The 20031-nt window shown below is 45.1% G+C and overlaps 4 long non-coding RNA genes across 4 annotated transcripts in view; 2 read left to right on the forward strand and 2 right to left on the reverse strand.

Moving 5' to 3' along the window:
• LOC309337342 overlaps positions 1–20031 on the forward strand; it is an 86770-nt gene that overhangs the window by 14562 nt on the left and 52177 nt on the right. The gene's annotated exons all lie outside the window — the stretch shown is intronic.
• Positions 17–5793, reverse strand: LOC309337336. Its single transcript, XR_014154169.1, has 3 exons — positions 5563–5793; positions 3718–3828; positions 17–2008 (listed from the first exon to the last, which is right to left on the reverse strand). It is a non-coding gene; the product is annotated as an uncharacterized lncRNA (long non-coding RNA).
• Positions 5008–5653, forward strand: LOC309337445. Its single transcript, XR_014154308.1, has 3 exons — positions 5008–5087; positions 5215–5301; positions 5541–5653. It is a non-coding gene; the product is annotated as an uncharacterized lncRNA (long non-coding RNA).
• On the reverse strand, positions 12394–18357 carry LOC309337338. Its single transcript, XR_014154171.1, has 3 exons — positions 18165–18357; positions 16366–16476; positions 12394–12617 (listed from the first exon to the last, which is right to left on the reverse strand). It is a non-coding gene; the product is annotated as an uncharacterized lncRNA (long non-coding RNA).

Genomic DNA, 20031 nt, shown 5'->3' on the forward strand with positions numbered 1-20031 from the left:
TGACCAGAGACTAAAATCCATTACTTAATTATTTATTGCATCTTTCAGGGACAGTGTTTTCAAGGAAAAATCAAGATACAATCATTACATGGGAAGCAAAACAGAATATAGATTGCCACTTAACTTTTAAACTTTGATATAAATATTAAGAAAAGAGAGAACAATATAAAAGAGAGGTAGTCAATTTATAAGATCGAGAACAGCGATGGGAATATCAGCCCGAAAAGCATTTTTTAAAAATTGGTAACACAACCTAAAAAATGAGCAGTCATATGACGTTCAACTCCCGAGAATGCAACACAATGCAATCTAAGCTCACTCTCATTTCCTTTTAATGAACTTTGCCACCATCCCTACCACAGACTCATATTTTCAACAACATCTACTGTAATTTGCCCAGTTCAAGCAAGGAGTCCTCCAGTCTCTGGTCATAATTAGGCATTTTAGGCCTCATTGTCAGGTGTGGGGCTGGTAAATGTGGGCTGTGTAAAGCAATGCTTAGCCGGCAACTATGAACTCACCAAGGAACATCCCACCCCACCCTAATATCTAAGGCAATTGTGCATTTGAAGTGGGGGCGGGGCTTATTTTGAAAACTTCCAGAGAAAGAAGGAATGCATAAACGAGTGGACAGAAATGAATGGTCCTCCTCTCTAGAGCACAGAGGAGGAGCACAGCTGAGAACTGTGGAGCATTTCATTCACAACTAGGGATAGCCAGGTGTTCTTATGATGGGAACTGTGCACTGTGAAGTGGAGACTCTCCTTTGGTCACGGGGGCTCCCTCTGCATTCAGGACTATGGAAAATAATTGATCTAAAACATGTGTAGGAGCCTTCAGAAGTCTCCCCACAAGGCACAACCATCCTCCTATTTGTGGAGGGTCATTTGGGTGCCATATTGGTAGTAGAGCCTGCAGATTTGCCCTTCCACCCAAAGCCCCTCAAGAGATTACAGTACCATATTTTTTGCTCCATAAGACACACTTTTTTCTTCCTAAAAAGTAAGGGGAAATGTCTGTGCGTCTTATGGAGTGAATGTGTGGTCCCTGGAGCCGAATTGCCCAGGGGCAAAAAGCAGATCATGCTCTCTTTTTTTTGAAAGAGGGAAGTGGGTGTTGAAAGGAAGGAGCTGATTTGCAAGAAATCAGGAGGGAGATAAGGGACCCTAGAGATAAAGGAGGCTGCCTGGGAGGGGGGAGGTAAAAGCCCATGGATCCTTGGGATTTTTGCATTGGGTCACCCCAAATTCATCATCAGATCCCATAGCACGTCCATGGCTACAGCCTGCACCAGAAAAATCATGCACCCACTATTTCCTGGGACTGCAGTGGTGCAAAAATGTGGTTACAAAGCACGGATCCACATGGATCATCAGGATTCTTGCCTGGGGTCCCCAAATTCACCATCAGATCACGTGTCTGTGGCCACAGCATGAAGCACAAAAATGATACATCCACTGTTTCATTCAGAATATATTTTTTTTCTTGTTTTCCTCCTCTAAAAACTAGGTGTGTCATACGGTCAGGTGCGTCTTTTGGAGCGAAAAATACGGTACATGCCCTCAAAATGGCAACAGAAGTCTTTTGTCTGTCATTTGGATTACAGTTCATGAAGGCCTGACTTCCACCGTGGGGAAGGGACAAAAAGAATCGCTTAATATTTATTGTGTCTTTCTGAGATCTGCACTCAAAAGCAGCAGCTTTTGAGCAGACAGTGGTGGCAGTTAGATTGATTGGATTGGAATCATTGCATTCTTACAACGCTTCGTATTTCCATTCAAATGCACCCCCAAAGCAACTTCCAAAACAAAATAGCAAACTGAGGAGGGAAGGAGCAAAGGGAAAGGCTGATGGGTTAAAACAACTTAAGGATATTCATCAGAACAGTAGTCGTAATAACAGCATGTCATTTTCTCTCTGCGATACTCATGCGTTTCCTGTCCACACAAGTATTTTAGTTGAAAAGAGCCACAGAATTTTTGCATTTGAATAAATTCATCCGTGCCGGCTGGAGAGAAAAGGGGGAATATTTGTGTTAGTATTAACAAGTGAACGATGAGAACTTTGTGGACTTTGTCCACAGAACGTATCAAAACAGAAGAGAACATATTTAAAGTTAAAATAAAATACATTTCGACACCATTTTTTAAAATGTATACCTAAAACAGAATCTCGAGTTTATTCTGCAAAAGCTACTACAATGTCAACATTAAAATAAAAGTTGCAACATGTGAACGATGCATGTCAAAATAAATACATATCCTTAAATCTCAGAATTTCTGCTGCAATTGTTTAAAATAGGTTGCAAACACCTTTTTCCTCAGACTGCAAAAGAGGCTGACTTCCAAATGACATATCAGTTTGTTCCTTGTAATAAAAAAAGGAAGCCTCATTTCATCCTATCTGCAGTATTTCATCTTCTTAAGTAAAGCCCCCTATGCTTTTGAATTATGGTGCTGGAGGAGACTCTTGAGAGTCCCATGGACTGCAAGAAGATCAAACCTATCCATTCTGAAGGAAATCTGCCCTGAGTGCTCACTGGAAGGACAGATCCTGAAGCTGAGGCTCCAATACTTTGGCCACCTCATGAGAAGAGAAGACTCCCTGGGAAAGACCCTGATGTTGAGAAAGATGGAGGGCACAAGGAGAAGGGGACGACAGAGGACAAGATGGTTGGACAGTGTTCTCGAAGCTACCAGCATGAGTTTGACCAAACTGCGGGAGACAGTGGAAGACAGAAGTGCCTGGCGTTCTCTGGTCCATGGGGTCATGAAGAGTCGGACATGACTAAACGACTAAACAACAACAACAACAAGACATAAGGCCCCCTATGTGTGATGTGCTTTGATATAAGAACAGAGCTGGCATTCAAGGATACACTGAAGCGAATCTTCTAGTGTTGCTGCCCCCACAGTTACTTAGACGGAGTTATCTGCCCATTTATCTCGCTCGTGGCACATGCTCCCGTCCCCACCACACTTTGTGGCCTTCTGCCTCAGCAGCATTTTTGTCATGCCCAATTATGAAAGGTGATGGAGTTCACAGTTTGGCACCTTTTTCAACTTTGGCAAACTGAGGGTGCAGGAATTTGAGCCATTTCAAGGCTAGCATTCCCACAGCAGTCTGAGGGGAGATGAGACCATGGCTGCGGTATTCCTTCTTTTTTTAAATTTTTCTCTTACCATTTTAAAATGTCTGTCAGTCTGCTAGCTGCTTTGGTGGCATGGAAGACAGAAGCCCTGCAGAACTTTTGTGGCACCCTGCTGCTCTTTCCTCCAAGAGACATTGGTCCTGGCAAGGACGCTGTCATTTTCAAACCTGGTGGAACTCTGACCCATGGGGACACTGGTGTCTCTTAGAAGGAGAGGTAATGGCAACCATAGCTCTCTGCTCCTGATACTAGACTGCAAATGCTGAACTAAAGCAGAGCTTTCCAAACTTTTCATGTTGGTGACACACTTTTTAGACATGCATCATTTCGTAATTCAGTTTTACTAGAAAACCAGAGGTTAAACTAACCCCTTTTCCAGCCCCAGGAGGAGCGTGGGAGTGTTTGTGCGACACACTGCAGCTGACATACTAATGTGTCGCGAGACACAGTTTGGGAAGCTCTGAACTAGAGGGACCTTTGATGTAGTCCAGCAGGTCTCCTCTCTCTCCTCCATAACATCAGGTCATCCTAGTCATGGCATACAAAAGGGAGGAAAATCCACTTACCTTCAAAAACTTCTCCAATCATACAGTAGTCTCCCGTACAGGTACGATCAGTCGGAGTGCATGTCTCCTCTGTGTCCCATTTGGAGCAAAACCTGCATGTTATAGCATCTGCTGTAAAGGACCAATAATTGTGTTTTATTATTTGTCCCTGCAAACATTGCCCTTATTTAAAACTCGCCACATCAGCTTCATTAGGGGGTAGACCGGGAGTCCCAAGTTGTGGCTCCAAAGAAACAAAGCTCTGTGCCAGGCAGACAATGGGAGGGGGAGGGGAGACTCCCAGGTGGCAAATGGGAGGGCCCCCTCCCTCTGCCCAGAATTAGTTAGAACAGAAAGGCAGAATTTGAATTAAATTATTCAGAGTTGGCTGGGATGTTACCTGGAGAAAAAAGGTTGCACTCTGGTAAAGGAGGCAAGTTAGAGAGAGGATCAGAGCATGGTGGCTGATTTCTGTTTTGAATCCGCAGTTGCGGCTGTGGGATAAGCAAGACCAGGGGTAGGCAACCTAAGGCCCTGGGGCCGGATGCGGCCAAATCACCTTCTCAATCCAGCCCACGGACGGTCTGGGAATCAGCATGAGCAGAATGTGTGCTTTTATTTAAAATGCATCTCTGGGTTATTTGTGGGGCATAGGAATTCGTTCTCCCCCCCCCCCCAATGTAGTCTGGCCCACCACATGGTCTGAGGGACAGTGAACCGGCCCACAGCTGAAAAAGGTTGCTGATCTCTGAGCAAGACCCTTTTGGGGTGTCAATGCCATGAACCCCTCCATCGTAGGCTCGGATTGCATATATGTATAATTAACCTTATCTTATAAAGACAGCACAGTCGCCACTGTGCCTCATTCCCAAAATGAAACACAAACCCTGGTTTAGCATGCCTGGAACCCCTGAAATCTTGCGCTGATCAGAGATTGGAGTGGTGTACAACAATAATAACACATCTGTAGCCCTGGCGTGTTAGTTTGTGTGTTCGCAGAGTTAGCCTTTCAGAAACAGTTGAATCCCAAACACACACAGCCTAAGCCAATACAGGGAAGCCACGTCTTATTCAGACTTTACTTAAGTGATCCCAAGTTTGGCAGGGAAATGATGAATCAAATGGAAAATGGGTGGGGTGGGTGGAAAGAAGGGCTGCTGGCTGGTCCAGGCAGAGCAACACCCCCACCCTCCCTACACACAGAGGCCCCTTCTCTTCCTTTCCACAGCTGGCTCAGAAAAAGCAACCCACCCGAATCCTGTCCCCCAGGCTGGGTGCATTGGGTGAGGGCAATTACTAGGGCAGCAGCAGCAGCCACCGCCCCGGAAAGGAGTGGAGCATCAGAATGGGAAACCTGGCATGAAGGGAGCTGTTAAGAGACCCACTGTACTGTAAGCAAGCTGGAGGGCTTAACCGATCTCTCTCCACACCAGGTTTTCCATATGCAAAGAGGAAACCAGTAAATGGCTTGGGGTGGAAGAAAGTTTCTTTCTAAACAAAAGGTCTGCATCTTTGCAGGGAGACGACAGAGGCAGCATCAGCTAGAAAAATACTGAGGGAGGAGAAGAGAAACTGTGGGAAGAAGTGGGGCTTCTCAAGACCCGAGTAAGTAAACTGGAGGGCTTAACTCAGAGCTCTTAGGGGCTGGAGGTGGTTCTGGGGATTGCTTTGGCTTTGTACAATTTTGTTTATATGCACAGCCCCTGGAAATTAACCACCACCACCACAGAAGGCCTGACCATAGCACCGCTCAAAACACTTGCAGGGTTTCTTCACTTTAGGAAGACAGGCAGATGAATTATATACATTAACTAGTGTCTTGTTTTTCTTTTACCTCTTGTAAGGAGGGATGGGGATGATACTTACCCCCGGACTTGAGGCAAAGTAGAGCACAGGCTGTGAGCAGCCAGGCCTGAGCCCAACGTGGGCGCCGATTATCAAGAAAGAAGCTCTGTCCCATTGGAAAATCTTTTCCTACTGAGAGACTGGTTTCCGAAGGCTGACGGCTGAGGGACACACTTGGCTCTGTGGCAATAAGCTGTAACAGGAGCACAGCTTCTAGTAAGGAACACGCCCCACAGTTTGAAGGGCGAGGTTCAAAACAGCTTTTATAAAAGGGATTGGAGGAACCTTCCTAGCTTCTTGGGACATGGGGTCCTTGTGGGCTTGAAAGATATGAGAAGCCTCTGGCAATGTGCTGGGGTGGTTCTGAAGAGTGATGGGGATGTGGGTAGCGGTTCCCTTCGGCTCTTTGGGGCATAATGTACTGATTGTTCAGACAAACACAAACAGGCAAAGGAGGAACCAGATGAATACTTTACAGAATGTCCCAGGCAGCAGTGGCTTCCAGATGCTATACAGCATTGAAGGAATGCTTGTTCCTTTTGGTGGGCTTTCTGTCCACCTCCATATTTCTTGGTTGATCGAGTCCCACAGGATCAAAGCTGCGATTGATGCTTGCAAGTGGGGACAGGCTAGTTGGTTAGTCAGTTGGGTGAAGCCATTTTATGTTCCATGCTGACTGCAAGGACTTGGGGAAACACCCTCGTATGCTCTGGTTGTGCTAAGTGATGTGAGTTCCATTAATAGTCCATCTATTTTAGACCATACTCAAAGACATAGGTCCCTGTAACCACACTAGCTTATTTCATGCCTTGCCTTCACATCTTCATAAAGTTTTGCAGCTCCACAATATTAGCTATAGATGCCAATGTATCAATCATAGCATTGTAGAGTTGGAAGGAATCTCAATAGTCATTTAGTCCAACTCCCTACAATGCAGGAATTTCAATTAAAGAACCTCTGGCAGATGGTCATCCAAACCTCCAAAGAAGGAGACTCTGCCACTTTCTAAAGGAGTCTGCTCCACTGTCAAACAACTCCTACTGTCAGAAAGTTCTTCCTAATCTATCAACATATAGATGTGGTGATGCATCAATCACTGGGGGAGTGGGAAAAGAAAATGATTTGTTTGTGTTACTGTATCTTGGTGGGTATAAGCTGTGTATCCAAACCATGGGGGACCACTAACTGTCAGGAGTTCAGCGTACACTCGAGTAGGACCCCAGCAGAGACATATGCCCGACTGGCATGTTCCCTCCCTCCTGGTCAATTGTTCAGGAGCTTCAAAAGCTTTCTTCAGCCCGAACATCACAGCGACCGATGCCAACAGACACCGGCACACTTAGGGATCCGCAGAGTCTTCACAGTTCGCATGACAGACCTCAGCATTTTGGCTAATCTACTTTATTTACATATAAACACACACGGAGCACTGCAACGTGGCTCCCTCTCTCTCTAGCATCAGACAGCAAAGAGAAGGGGAAAAGGACAATAGTCCCACTTCACGGAACACAGTAACACAAACATCCTGTCTCCGTCACTTCCCATCCCACTCTGTGGAGTCAAAAGTCCTCAGTTATTGGGCAGGTATTTAAGGGATTAGATGGTTCCTGAGGTATCTTGGACCCAAATTGTTTAGAAGCTTGAAAATCAATACAGCATCCTTAAACCTGGTCCACTAGCATAGGGGCAGCCAATTCTCTTAATTGAGCAGTTAAATCTTGAATAACTGGCTGCACAGATGCTACTGCAGCTCTGGCACTGAATAAATAATGTCAGAAAATCAAAGTGTGGTACTTAACCATGCTTGGAAGCTGGCACTGTAGAATTTGATGGTATAAGTGTGGGAGTAGTTCCTATTAATCATTGCAGGCAATCGGCAACTTGCATGGAGGGAAGAGTGAATCTGTTAACTAGCAAGTAATAGCTTTTTCCACCGGTCTTGCCCCAGCTTCCAGCCCTGGAGCCCTCATAAGGAAGTTGTTTCCAGAGAAAGACTCTGTTTGCCCACAGGAGGTGGGTTGGTTTCACCTGTGCTGCTCTACTTCCAGCCCAAGGAACCTTCAGAAGGCAGTTGATGCCATGGGCATTGGTTGTATGTGCACTTTAATGAACTGAAGGGAGGGAAGGATTATGAGTCGTGGCAGTTGCAGAGCATTTGTGTATGAACTAAGCGGCCTCGGCCCAGTATACATGAAGGAGCGTCTCCACCCCTATCGTTCTGCCCGTACACTGAAGTCTGAGGGCCTTCTGGCGGTTTCCTCACTGCAAGAAGTGAGGTTACAGGGAACCAGGCAGAGGGCCTTCTCGGTAGTGCCATCTGTGCTGTGGAACACCCTCCCACGAGATGTCAAAGAAATAAACAGTTATCTGAGTTTTAGAAGACATCTGAAGGCAGCCCTGATCAGGAAAGCTTTTAATATTTGATGAATTATTGTATTTTAATATTTTGCTGGAAGCCACCCAGAGTGGCTGGGGAAACCCAGCCAGATGGGCGGGGTGTAAATAATAATAATAATAATAATAATAATAATAATAATAATATATTATTATTATTATTATTATTATTATTATTATTATTATTACTACAGTGCTGGGTTTATTATTTGGCTGCTGTCAAGCCAACATACCAACGTACCGCACTGTGATAGAATATGAGAGGACACTTTCTATTATGGACCAGTAGAAGGAGGTCATCAATTGTTGTTTAACATTATTGGTCTTTCGCAAGACTCTGAAGAAATGGAGTCTCTGTTGGGCCTTCCTAACCACCTGAGTTATATTGTTTTCCAAGTGAGGTCTTCACTAAGGTAGACTCCCAGGAATTTAAAGGATTAAAGGAAGAGACTCTCTCCACACAGCCCCCCCCCCCCGCCCTGGATATACAACGGGGCTAGTTCTCCTCTCTTCCTCCAAAAGTCCAAAACCATCTCCTTTGTTTTGCTAATATTTAGGTGCAAGTTATTCTCGAGGCACCATGTAGATACTTTTTTAACCTCTGCCCTGTACGCTGATTCATCTCCCCCTGTAATTAGACCCATTATGGGAGTATCATCTGCAAACTTAATAATTACAGGGGACGGATCAGATGAAATACAATCATATGTATACGACGAGTACACACATCCCTGTGGAGTGCCAGTGCTGAACCTCAGGGAGATAGATGTAACACATTGACTGCTTGCAATAAACTTTCCTTTTACACCTCCTGGTGTGTGCCGCGTGGTTTCGGGGTGTTTGTTTGTTTTGAAATGTGCTGTTGATGGACGGTGCAAGTGCATGTTTGGGGTGCCTGCAGCAGCTGTCACGAGCTTCATGTGCATTTGTTTGCTGGGTCATGCTGCGTTGCAGAGTTGGCGCATGCAGCTGTGATATGGGGCGTGCCTATGGTGGGCTGGTGGGTGGCAACTGGTTGACAGTGCTGTGGTTGCTATGGACACCATGTATGCCCATTCTCTGTCCCCATGGGATGTGCGTGAGCGCTCTTGAAGTGGCAATGCCAAGATAAGATCCTTGGGGGTGGTCCCATTTGTAGAACCATGGGACAGCTCTCTGGTTTTAGGGTTTCTTCCCACTTCGCTGGCAGGGGCTTGCTCAGCCAGTGTTGGTTCATCCCAGAGGCTCTTAAGCAGTCCTATTTCTCTGGGAAAACAGGAGCTGGAACTCACCATAAACACCTCCCTCATTCTCTTAGAATGGCAATAGTGCCAACCTGAGAGGTGCCAGAACTGAGTTCCTGTGAGTTCCCCCTTAAAAAAAACCCTGCTCCTAAGCACCATTTGGGGTGGAGGTCACTTAATTGTGCTGAGAGTGTTTCTGCTGACTTTCTATCATTAGGATTGATCCATTTGGGTGTATCTCTTTATAAACATTTATTTTTCACTCATCTGCTTATGTCATCCGCTCAAGCCAGCCCCCACCGTGCTTCTCTGTAGGGGACATGGGTGGCACTGTGGTCTAAACCACTGAGCCTCTTGGGCTTGCCAATTGGTTGGCACTTTGAATCCCTGCAACGGGGTGAGCTCCCGTTGTTTGGTCCCAGCTCCTGCCAACCTAGCAGTTCAAAAGCACACCAGTGTGAGTAGATAAATAGGTACCGCTGTGGTGGGAAGGTAAACGGCATTTCTGTGCATTCTGGCTTCCATCACGGTGTTCCGTTGCACCAGCAGCGGTTTAGTCCTGCTGGCCACATGACCCGGAAAGCTGTCTGTGGACAAACGCCGGCACCCTTGGTCTGAAAGCGAGATGACTGGACCTAACCGTCCAGGGGGTCCTTTACCTTTTTACCTCTCTGTGACTGCACCAAAATTGCTAATCTCAACCTATTAGTCTATTTTTATAATGATTGATTTACAACGGGAAGCAGTGATGGCCACTGAACTAGATGGGTTTAAAAGAGGATTGGACAAATTCATGGAGGGGAAAGCTATTGATGGCTACAAGCCATGAAGCAGCAATGCTTATAAACACCAGATTCTGGAAACCACAGGAAGGGAGAAGGCTCTTGTGCTCAAATTCTGCTTGCGGGTTTGTCATGGGCATCTGGTTGGCATCTGTGAGAACTGGATGCTGGACTAAGATGGGTTGTTGACCTGATACAGCAGGCTCTTCCTGTGTTCTTCATGTGTATTGGTCAGAGTTTATGAACCGACTTCCCTTGGACACTCATCAGCCTCATAACCCTGTGCCTTATGTGTGAAAGTGAGGTCCTTATTTTCCTTCAGCGGGTGAAAGGATGTGACCACACATAACCAGGAGCTGAAATCTGATTTCGATATTTATTTGCGATGACGACAGCAGAAGATCAGTTAATGCATTTCAGTTTAAGAAAAATGGAAGCCTAATATTCTCAAAGGAAACGACGGTTATACATAAGTGAATGTCAAGGAAGGCAGAATATAAGGAACAAGGCATGCAAGGGGAAATCAGGGTACAATATTTATATGGGGAACAAAAAAGAATGTGGATTACAACTTAAGGTTTAAACTTAAAGCAGAAGGGGGGGAATCGAAGCATCAGATAAAATAACAATAGCACAAACAAGTGGTCTCACTTACAAAACTAGCAATTACAGATAGGTAGCCGTGTTGGTCTGCCATAGTCAAAACAAAACAAATTCCTTCCAGTAGCACCTTAAAGATCAACTAAGTCAGTTCTTGGTATGAGCTTTCGTGTGCATGCACACTTCTTCAGATACACTGTATCTGAAGAAGTGTGCATGCACACGAAAGCTCATACCAAAAACTAGCAATCATTGTAATGGTTATCTAACTCTTTGATTTAACACCTAGAACGCTCCAACAGTCCAAACTAGTTAAAAGCTTTGTTGCGTTACAGTTACAGGGCAATGAATTCTTAACAGGAAGAAAAGAGTAAAGAGATTTCTCTCTAATCACAGAGATTCAGAGGTCCAGAGTTCTGCAAGTTAAAAGGGAGTTGCATTTAGAATCTAAGGGACAGCAGCCCTTATAGGTCATAGTAGAACTGGCTCCAACACCATCTCTGAGCATCCTGACTGAGTATAGGATCAAATCAGTGGTGTGCAGTGATATTTTTCATAGGAGAACAGTTTGGGCCAGTGGTGCCGGTTTGCTAGAGCGATGGGGGGACGTGACGTTGTGTGTGTGACATCCTGACATCGCAAGTGTAAGCTTTGCGCCTCTCTCTCTAAGCTGAGCAGGAGCCTCCCGTGCTTTGGGAAGAAGGTGCCAATGCTCCAATTTGCCAGGAACATTTAGGGGACCGGTCTAGTCCCCATAGTCCACTGACCACACGCCACTGTATGAAATACCCAAACAAGTCAGTTAAGGACTGACCAATGACCACTGTGCTCCCAGAACTCAGGGAGACACCTGCTATGCCAGAAGTAGAAAGGCAAATATTATCAATGACATGGGGTTGTGTTCAATTAGTTCCTACTCAGAGTGGCTAGGCTAGGTCCATTAGCTTCAGTAGGTCTACTCTGAATAAAGCATAGTGGAACCTAAGTTAGTTGTCTTCATTAACCTCAGTGTGCTAGCACTGGGCACCTCCCACGTTCCGCAATTTGTTCAGAGTATATGTGGTGTGCCCTTCAGCGGACAAATCTGCAAAACAGCCACACAAGCAACTGGCAACCCAAAGTGTTGGTCGTGAGCGAAGTCGGGTGTGAGATTAGTGCAGCAGGGGCTGCGAGAGCTGAGCTTCTGTCTTTCCAGCAAAGCACAATGTGTACAGCACCACTTGGCCAGTGACTATCACCTCACCAAGGAATACCCCATTCCCCCTAAGAGAATTATGCACTTTTTTGGGGGGGCAGGGGTGTGTGTTCTTTTTTGAACAATAGACAGTGACAGACGGCGTAAACGAGTGAACACAAACGAGTGCTCCTCTGCTCTGGAGCAGGGAGAAGGAGCAAAGTTGTGAACAGAACGAGAATTGATTCACAACTGTTGATAGGCTGGGGACCGCGCACTGCAAAGTGCTGTCTCCTGTGCTCATGAAGTCTTGCCATGCGTTTAGGAATCATTGTTTTAAAATGTGTGGGGCTCCTCCATGAATACAGAAGGCTGTACACACCACACAGTCAGGCTCCAATTTGTAGAGGGAGATGATGGTGATGGGGGGAAATTCAGTTGGTTTGCCCCCCCCCAAAAAAAAGTCCCTGTTTACAGGGACAAACACCTGTTTGTCATTTGCATCGCAATGGCTTCTACTGTGGGGAAGGGAAATGTGTGTTATATGTGCCTTAGACAGAGGTGTCAAAATGAATAAAATGTGGGGAGGGGGGGACAGGTAAGCCCAGCCCCACATAATCAACCACATGACGCAGCACACACACACACACACACATATAAATGACAATGCCCATCAACATTTGGGGGGGACTTCAAATATTTTAATTGGGGGCAGGGGCTGAAGGGCCCTTGGTCCCTTGGAGTTGGCTCCTATGGCCTTAGATTAAGTTTTAAAACAGACGTCGGTGTCACAGCAAAGGTAGTCCACTCTTGTGTGCTTATAAACATACTTTTGTCCACACCTCAAACCCGGAGTGTTGTAATGACAGGACAAGTGGTGGCTTAACTTTTTCCCAGTTTTGACTAGAAATTGAAAAAAAGAGTGTTCATGTTAACTGGTGAACGAAGGAATACAATTTTATCGAATTAGTTTAAAGACCCTATCATACAGGAGCAAAGAGGATACAGTGGTACCTCGGGTTACAGACACTTCAAGTTACAGATGCTTCAGATTACGGACTCCACTAACCCAGAAATAGTACCTCAGGTTAAGAACTTTGCTTCAGGATGAGAACAGAAATTGCGCAGCAGTGGCGCGGTGGCAGCGGGAGGCCCCATTAGCTAAAGTGGTACCTCAGGCTAAGAACCGTTTCAGGTTAAGAATGGACCTCCAGATCGAATTAAGTTCTTAACCTGAGGTACCACTGTATACCAATAAGGGCATCAGAAGTGCCACATAAAAGGAAGGTGTCTTTTAAAAACTCCCCATTAAAATAGGCCTAAAACAGAATTTTATTTTATTTTTTACCATTTTGCAAAAACTACTAAAATTTAATCATTACCATAAAATGTGTTAAAAGACAGGAGAGATATATCACAATACATTTCTGTCCTTAAAACTCCAAATCCCCACCCTCAGTTCTCTAGAAATGATTCCAAATAACTTTTTCCTAAGACGGGAAGTCTTTACTATGACATACTTATTTGTTCCTTGTAACAGAAACCTTACTTTTTCCTACCACACTCCAGGGTTTCTATGCACTTAAGCAAGGGCAGTGTTCTAATTTAATGTTAGAACAGAACTGACATTCAAGAACATCATGAGGTAAAACTTCTAGTACTGTTTCTACACAATTGCATAGTCCATCTTAGACTAATAGGCCTATGAATCCCCACAGCAGCAGGCTTGAGTCCATCTATTCAAAGTAGGGTTGGGTAAAATATTTCTGATATTCTATTTTTCAGTGAGAAATGGCAGGTGTTTTTCATACTGCTGCTGGCAGTCTGCACTTGCCAGCCAGTGAACAATTACATGGCCAAGTGTATTGAGAGCCTGAGGTAAAAATTCAACCTGCTATGCTTAATTATTATTAAGGAAAGGGGATCTTTCATTTACTGAATATTCATCTTGATTTGCTTGTACAAAATTTCCAGGAGGTCCAATTATATCTGGTCTTTATTTCTTTCAGCATATTATTATTATTATTATTATTATTATTATTATTATTATTATTATTATTAGTTTTACTCTGGGTGGATCTACACAGGAAAAAACCCACTATAAATAAGTCAGAAATTAAATCGCTATAAAAAAAGGGGGGAAATGCTGTGTAAAATCACAAAGAAAGTTTTTTTGCTCTCCAGTGTTGCGTGTTTATAACGCATTCAACGCACTGTTTTTTTTTACTAATGTGGCTGAGTCCTCAGATTGGACTCACTGAAATGAATTATCTATTAAATTTAATCTGTCTCCTCTGAGTGAAACTCAGTTGAATGAGTATACAATAATAGAGAAAACACATTGTTATAATCTCAGCTATATGAGGTGTTAGGTTTTCTTGAACTTTATGTTGCTTTTCATTTGGTTAATAGCTGTACACAACTCTCCCAGATTTGGAGATACTGCAAGCTCATCTCTAACTTGTTTTTGCAGAATTTGTGAGAGGACTTCAGCAGCTACAGGGGAGTTGTGGTTAAGGGGATGCTGGTAATGTTCTTTCTAGTGCAATGCAATAGCTTCTTTATCTTTTAGAAGTGTGGTACCGTCTGCTGAGCGTAGAGGGCATATGCCATGATTTATTGGCCCATAGATGGTCTTTGTGGCTTTAAAGAAACTCTGTGCATCATGAGTGTCAGCTAAGTGCTGGATCGCTTGAGTTTTTTTAATCCCCCAGGTGTTCTTTAGTTCTTTGCTTCTTCTTTGAACCTCAGCCTTAGCGTTGGCATAGGCTTTTTTTTTCTTAATGGCTCAGTTTCTATCTTTGCCAGATCTGAAAGACCTTCCTTTTCTTGTCAATCATGTGTTCAATCTCACTGTCATTCTCATCAAACCAGTCCTGGTGTTTCTTGGTTTGGTATCCAATAGTTTGTTCACAAGCTGCAATAATGGATGTTTTTTTGCTTGTTCTAGTATTCTTCAATGTTATCAGGGAACTCTGAAAGCAGATGGTCCTTAAGAGTCATGTGGAAGCAATCCCGCTTAATAGGATCTTGAAGGGCTTGAGTGTTCATTTTGCGCCTCGGTTTCCTTCTTTGAAGCCTGTGTTGAGGTGTAAACTTGATAGCCATCGTGGAGCGTATTAATCAGTGATCTGTCCATTTTCAAATATCTGTCTGTTTGCTAGCTGCTTTGGTGGTGTGGAAGCAGGAAGAAGAAGAGTTTGGATTTGATATCCCGCCTTTCACTCCCTTTAAGGAGTCTCAAAGCGTCTAACATTCTCCTTTCCCTTCCTCCCCCACAACAAACACTCTGTGAGGTGAGTGGGGCTGAGAGACTTCAAAGAAGTGTGACTGGCCCAAGGTCACCCAGCAGCTGCATGTGGAGGAGCGGAGACGAGAACCCGGTTCCCCAGATTACAAGACTACCGCTCTTAACCACTGCACCACACTGGCTCCTAAACAAAGGAAACATTGTAGAACCTTTGTGGCCCACTTGCTGCTGCTTCCCTTTCTTCCAAGAGGCACTGAATCTGTCAAGGACTGAATCATTTCCAAAACTAGTGGATCCATGTGAGCATGAAGACAATGGTGTTCCTGGGAAGGAGGGGAAACGGCGGCCAGAGCTCTGCTCTTGGTGCTATGCTGCAGGATGCTTATGAGAAGGAAACTTTTTTGTTGTTTGTTGTTTTTAAAATGTGTACTTTGGCATATAGGTAAAGGTAAAGGGACCCCTGACCATTAGGTCCAGTCGTGGCTGACTCTGGGGTTGCGGCGCTCATCTCGCTTTATTGGCCGAGGGAGCCAGCATACAGCTTCCAGGTCATGTGGCCAGCATGACTAAGCCACTTCTGGCAAACCAGAGCAGTGCACGGAAATGCCGTTTACCTTCCCGCCAAAGTGGTACCTATTTATCTACTTGCACTTTGACGTGCTTTTGAACTGCTAGGTAGGCAGGAGCAGAGACCGAACAACAGGAGCTCACCCCGTCGCAGGGATTCGAACTATCAACCTTCTGATCGGCAAGTCTAGGCTCTGTGGTTTAACCCACAGCACCACCCGCGTCCCTACTTTGGCATATACTTTGGCCCAAAGATGGAAAAACTCCAGCCATGTAAATGTGGTACATGGGGCTTTGTTAAACACATTGAGGCCCAGAACCTGGAGCACAACTAAAGTGAAGACTACCCAGGGTGGCTGGGGAAACCCAGCCAGATGGGTGGGGTATAAATAATAAATTATTATTATTGTTGTTGTTGTTGTTGTTGTTGTTGTTGTTGTTGTTAATATTATTATTACTACTACTACTACTGCTATTACAAAGAGCAAGTTAGAATTATTTAAGATGCTCGGATACAGATACGAGGTGCATCTTGAAGCCTGTGCACATTCCTAAAGTGTAACTCCTCAGATGCAAAACTGGACAACAGTTTTGCATCTGAGAGCACTTTGCAAGTCCATTACAGTTATGCTTTTCATAGTGTGTGCACATGTACGCGTATGTGGCGACTGTGGGAACAGAATGCTGAGCCAGATGGACTTTGGGGATGATCCAGCAGAGCTGCCTTTGTGTTCTCACAAACCCCTGTGTCCTCCTTGACATTAGGTCAGCCTAGTCAAACCTACGAAAGGGAACCTGGGAAAAGAGGGGGAGTGGGGAAAATAAGCTCCTTACCATCATATACAATTTTCTTTGAGCACCTAACTCCAGGACATCTGCGGTATAGAGGCCAACATGAACTCACTTCGTGCCATCCATCGCACACTCTGCATTCTACGGCATCCGCTGTAAGAGGCAGGCATTTTTTTCATAAAATCTAAGAACTGTAGAGTTGGAAGGGGCCCAGAGGGTCATCTAGTCCACCCCCCCTGCAATGCAGGACTGTCAACTAAAGATTATTGTTCGTCCCTGCAAAGGTCGCCCTTTCTTTAAAAGTCACTAAATCAGGTGCTTTGCCTTGGGGAGGGGAACAGGGTCCCGAAACCCTCTATCTTTTGCACAAGCCCATTGTTTTCTAGCATTTCCTGCTCTAAAAATAAAATAAAAAATAAGCTTTTCCTAATGGGGAAAACTGAGCCTGCTGCAAGGCAAAGTGCCACTCAGAACTCAGCTACTCGCCATCTTAATATGTGGATGGACCAATCAGCTTACATTATCCTGAACCTCAAAAATCCTGTTGGTACTCTATAGCTCAGGATAGACACTGGAAGCAGCAGCAAGATCTTACCCCCCCCCCTTCAAAACTTGTCTCTGTGTGTATAGATTAGGATATGGAAATTTTATTCAAACTTGTGGCAAAGTTCTGTCTTTGCTGCACATAAAAAGGTAAAGGGACCCCTGACCATTAGGTCCAGTCGTGACCGACTCTGGGGTTGCAGCACTCATCTCGCTTTATTGGCCGAGGGAGCCGGCGTACAGCTTCCGGGTCATGTTGCCAGCATGACTAAGCCGCTTCTGGCGAACCAGAGCAGCGCACGGAAACGCCGTTTACCTTCCCGCTGGAGCGGTACCTATTTATCTACTTTCACCTTGACATGCTTTCTAACTGTTATGTTGGCAGGAGCAGGGACCGAGCGACGGGAGCTCACCCTGTCGTGGGGATTCGAACCGCCGACCTTCTGATCGGCAAGTCCTAGGCTCTGTGGTTTAACCCACAGCGCCACCCATGTCCCCTTGCTGCACATAGCATCATCCTTAAGGAAACCAGTTGTATCCTCTTTTTAAAAGCTGGTGGGATCCCATGTACTAAGTCAGGGCATTGTTTGGGCGCTCTGCTCTCTCTCAACTCCACTCATATATTTATCTCCTGTGCACACTTTCCCCTAATGTGCACATTTTTTAACACATTGGTTAGTTGGAGGAGAGCATCACAAAATTGGGAGAAGCGCACAATTTGGAGGATAACTGTGTTTCAGTTTTCATCTTGCTGCAGAAAGAGTCACATACCGTATTGGCCTGAATATAAGCCACATTACCCTCCCCCTGCCCCCAATTCCAACTGCGAAAAGTGCGGCTTATATTCACGACCTTACAGTATGCAGCCAGGAGTGCTGGGCAAAGAGCTCCAAGAGAGCGGCAAAGCAGTGCTTGCCCCATGCGTAGTCCCCCATCCTCTCCCCCAAGGCCGGGAAGGGAGAGAGCTCAGTACACAGCCAGGGGTAGTGAGGAATGGAGCAGCTTATATTCGGGTATTTTTTTTTTTCCCTTTCCCTTCTCCAATTTTAAAGGTGTGGCTTATATTCGGGCCAATACGGTAAGTAGGTTCCCGTCCAAATCTGAAGTGAATCCAATTTCTCCCTCATTCCAAAGTACCAATACTAATTTTACTACTTCTACTTTTTTAAAATAAATAAATAAATAACTGTATTTTATGTGAGTTCGCAGAGGATACATGGCAAAGCTCCGAAAGCAGTCTGAGGATTTCTCTATTTTCGGATAAATTTGGTTTCACCTCTTCAAGGGGCAGGACTTACCCTCATGGTTAAGGGAGAGCAAAAGAAAGAATGCAAGGAGGCAGACCTGAGCCAAGCCCAGGCCCCGATGGTCAAGAAAGAAGCTCTTCCCCATTGGGAGGCCTTTTAGTATGGAGAGGCTGGCTTTGAAGGCTGACAGCTGAGAGACCTCAGGCTTGCAGAGCAGTTGTTCCTGAACCTCTGGTCAGCAGCACATGGCTCAGTGTGAAGAGCCAGGTTCAAGGCATCCAATATATAAGGCCGGGAAAGACCTTCTTGACTTCTTCCCTCATTCTGGTGGGCTTCAAAGGTACAATAAGCCTCTGGCATTATGCAGGGGTGGTTCTGAAGAGCAGCAGAGGTGTGTGGGTAGAGGTAACCTTGAGCTGTTTGATGGTTCGGAAAAATCATAATTGGCTGAGGGATCAAACAGAACACTGGAGAGAATGGCCCAGGTCTCTGTGGGCACCTGATGCTAACTTACATGGAAGGCATGCTTGTTCCTTCCTTCCTTCCTTCCTTCCTTCCTTCCTTCCTTCCTTTCTTTCTTTCTTTCTTTCTTCTTTCCTCTTAAGATATAATTTTCATTTATGACAAACATTTCAAACAGAATCATCATTACTTATACAGTCAAGCCTTGGTTCCCAAACAGCTTAGTTGACGAATAAATAGGCTCCCAAATGCTGAAAACCTGGAAGTAAGTGTTCCAGTTTTCGAACGTTTTTTGGAAGCTGAACATCCGATGCGGCTACTGCTTGAGTGCAGGAAGCTCCTGCAGCCAATCGGAAGCCGCGCCTTGGTTTTTGAACAGTTTCAGGAGTTGAATGGACTTCTGGAGAGGATTAAGTTCAAGAACCAAGGTTCCACTGTATTTACGCTATTTCCCTGCATATCCCAATTTAAATCTATTTTATATTTTATTTCCATCCATTTCATATATGTTTTCAATGGCCGTGTCATTTCATGTGTGTGATTTTAGGCAGCACTCCTATACACCAGAAACTGCTGGCATAAAGCAAAAGCAGCGTAAATTAAGCCATGCCGTGCCTTCTGGGTTCACCCCTTGCCCATCTCCCTCCCTCACAGTGAGCCAGAGCTCAAACCATTTATAGATGCTTCCTTCAAACATGGTTTAAAAAGCTTTTGTGTATCTTGACCTTGTCGTAGCTTAAATAGGCATGCCAACCATAACGGTTGCCATGCCCTTCCAGATCTAAAAGGTCTCTATTTTGTAGTATACATCATTCCATGATCCAGGATAGACAGGCTGCCTCGTAGTAGAGTTTCAAGGCATGGATCCCTGTGGAATCCAGTGCTGGGGGCAGGGGGCTGGTTGCGCCCATCAGAATTTTGCACCTGGAGCCATGACCCCCCCCCCAGCCCCTGACACTACACCATTGATTCCATGTAAATATGGCTTCCCTGCCTCAAAAGCCATGAGGAGAGAGGGGGGGGGTATGCCAACAACCTGATAGGCCAAAGTGTGTAGCTCAATTATGAATGTAGCTATATTTTACAGTCAACATGGAAGACACCAGAAACCTTGTACAGTGGAACCTCGGTTGTTGAATACCTCCATAGTCAAATGTTTTGGCTCCCGGACGCCAAAAACTTGGAAGTAACTGCTCTGGTTTCCAAACTTTTTTGGAAGCCAAACATGCCACACGGCTTCCGTTTTGAGTTTCCCTATTGTATTGAGGCGTTTGCTTTCACTTTTCGAACGTTTCCAAAGTCAGTCAGTCTTCTGGAATGGATTACGTTCGAAAACCAAGGTTCCAATGTCCTAGAGAAGCAAGTGGTGGAACTCAGGTTCCTTCCTCCTCGCATGACTGGGGAAGTCTGCAGGTTATGGGGACTTGCTGGCCAGTTCTTTTACAGCAGCAGCAGT

This window comes from Podarcis erhardii (genome assembly GCF_964252035.2).
Source record: "Podarcis erhardii genome assembly, chromosome: 2".
Taxonomy (NCBI): Eukaryota; Metazoa; Chordata; class Lepidosauria; order Squamata; family Lacertidae; genus Podarcis; species Podarcis erhardii.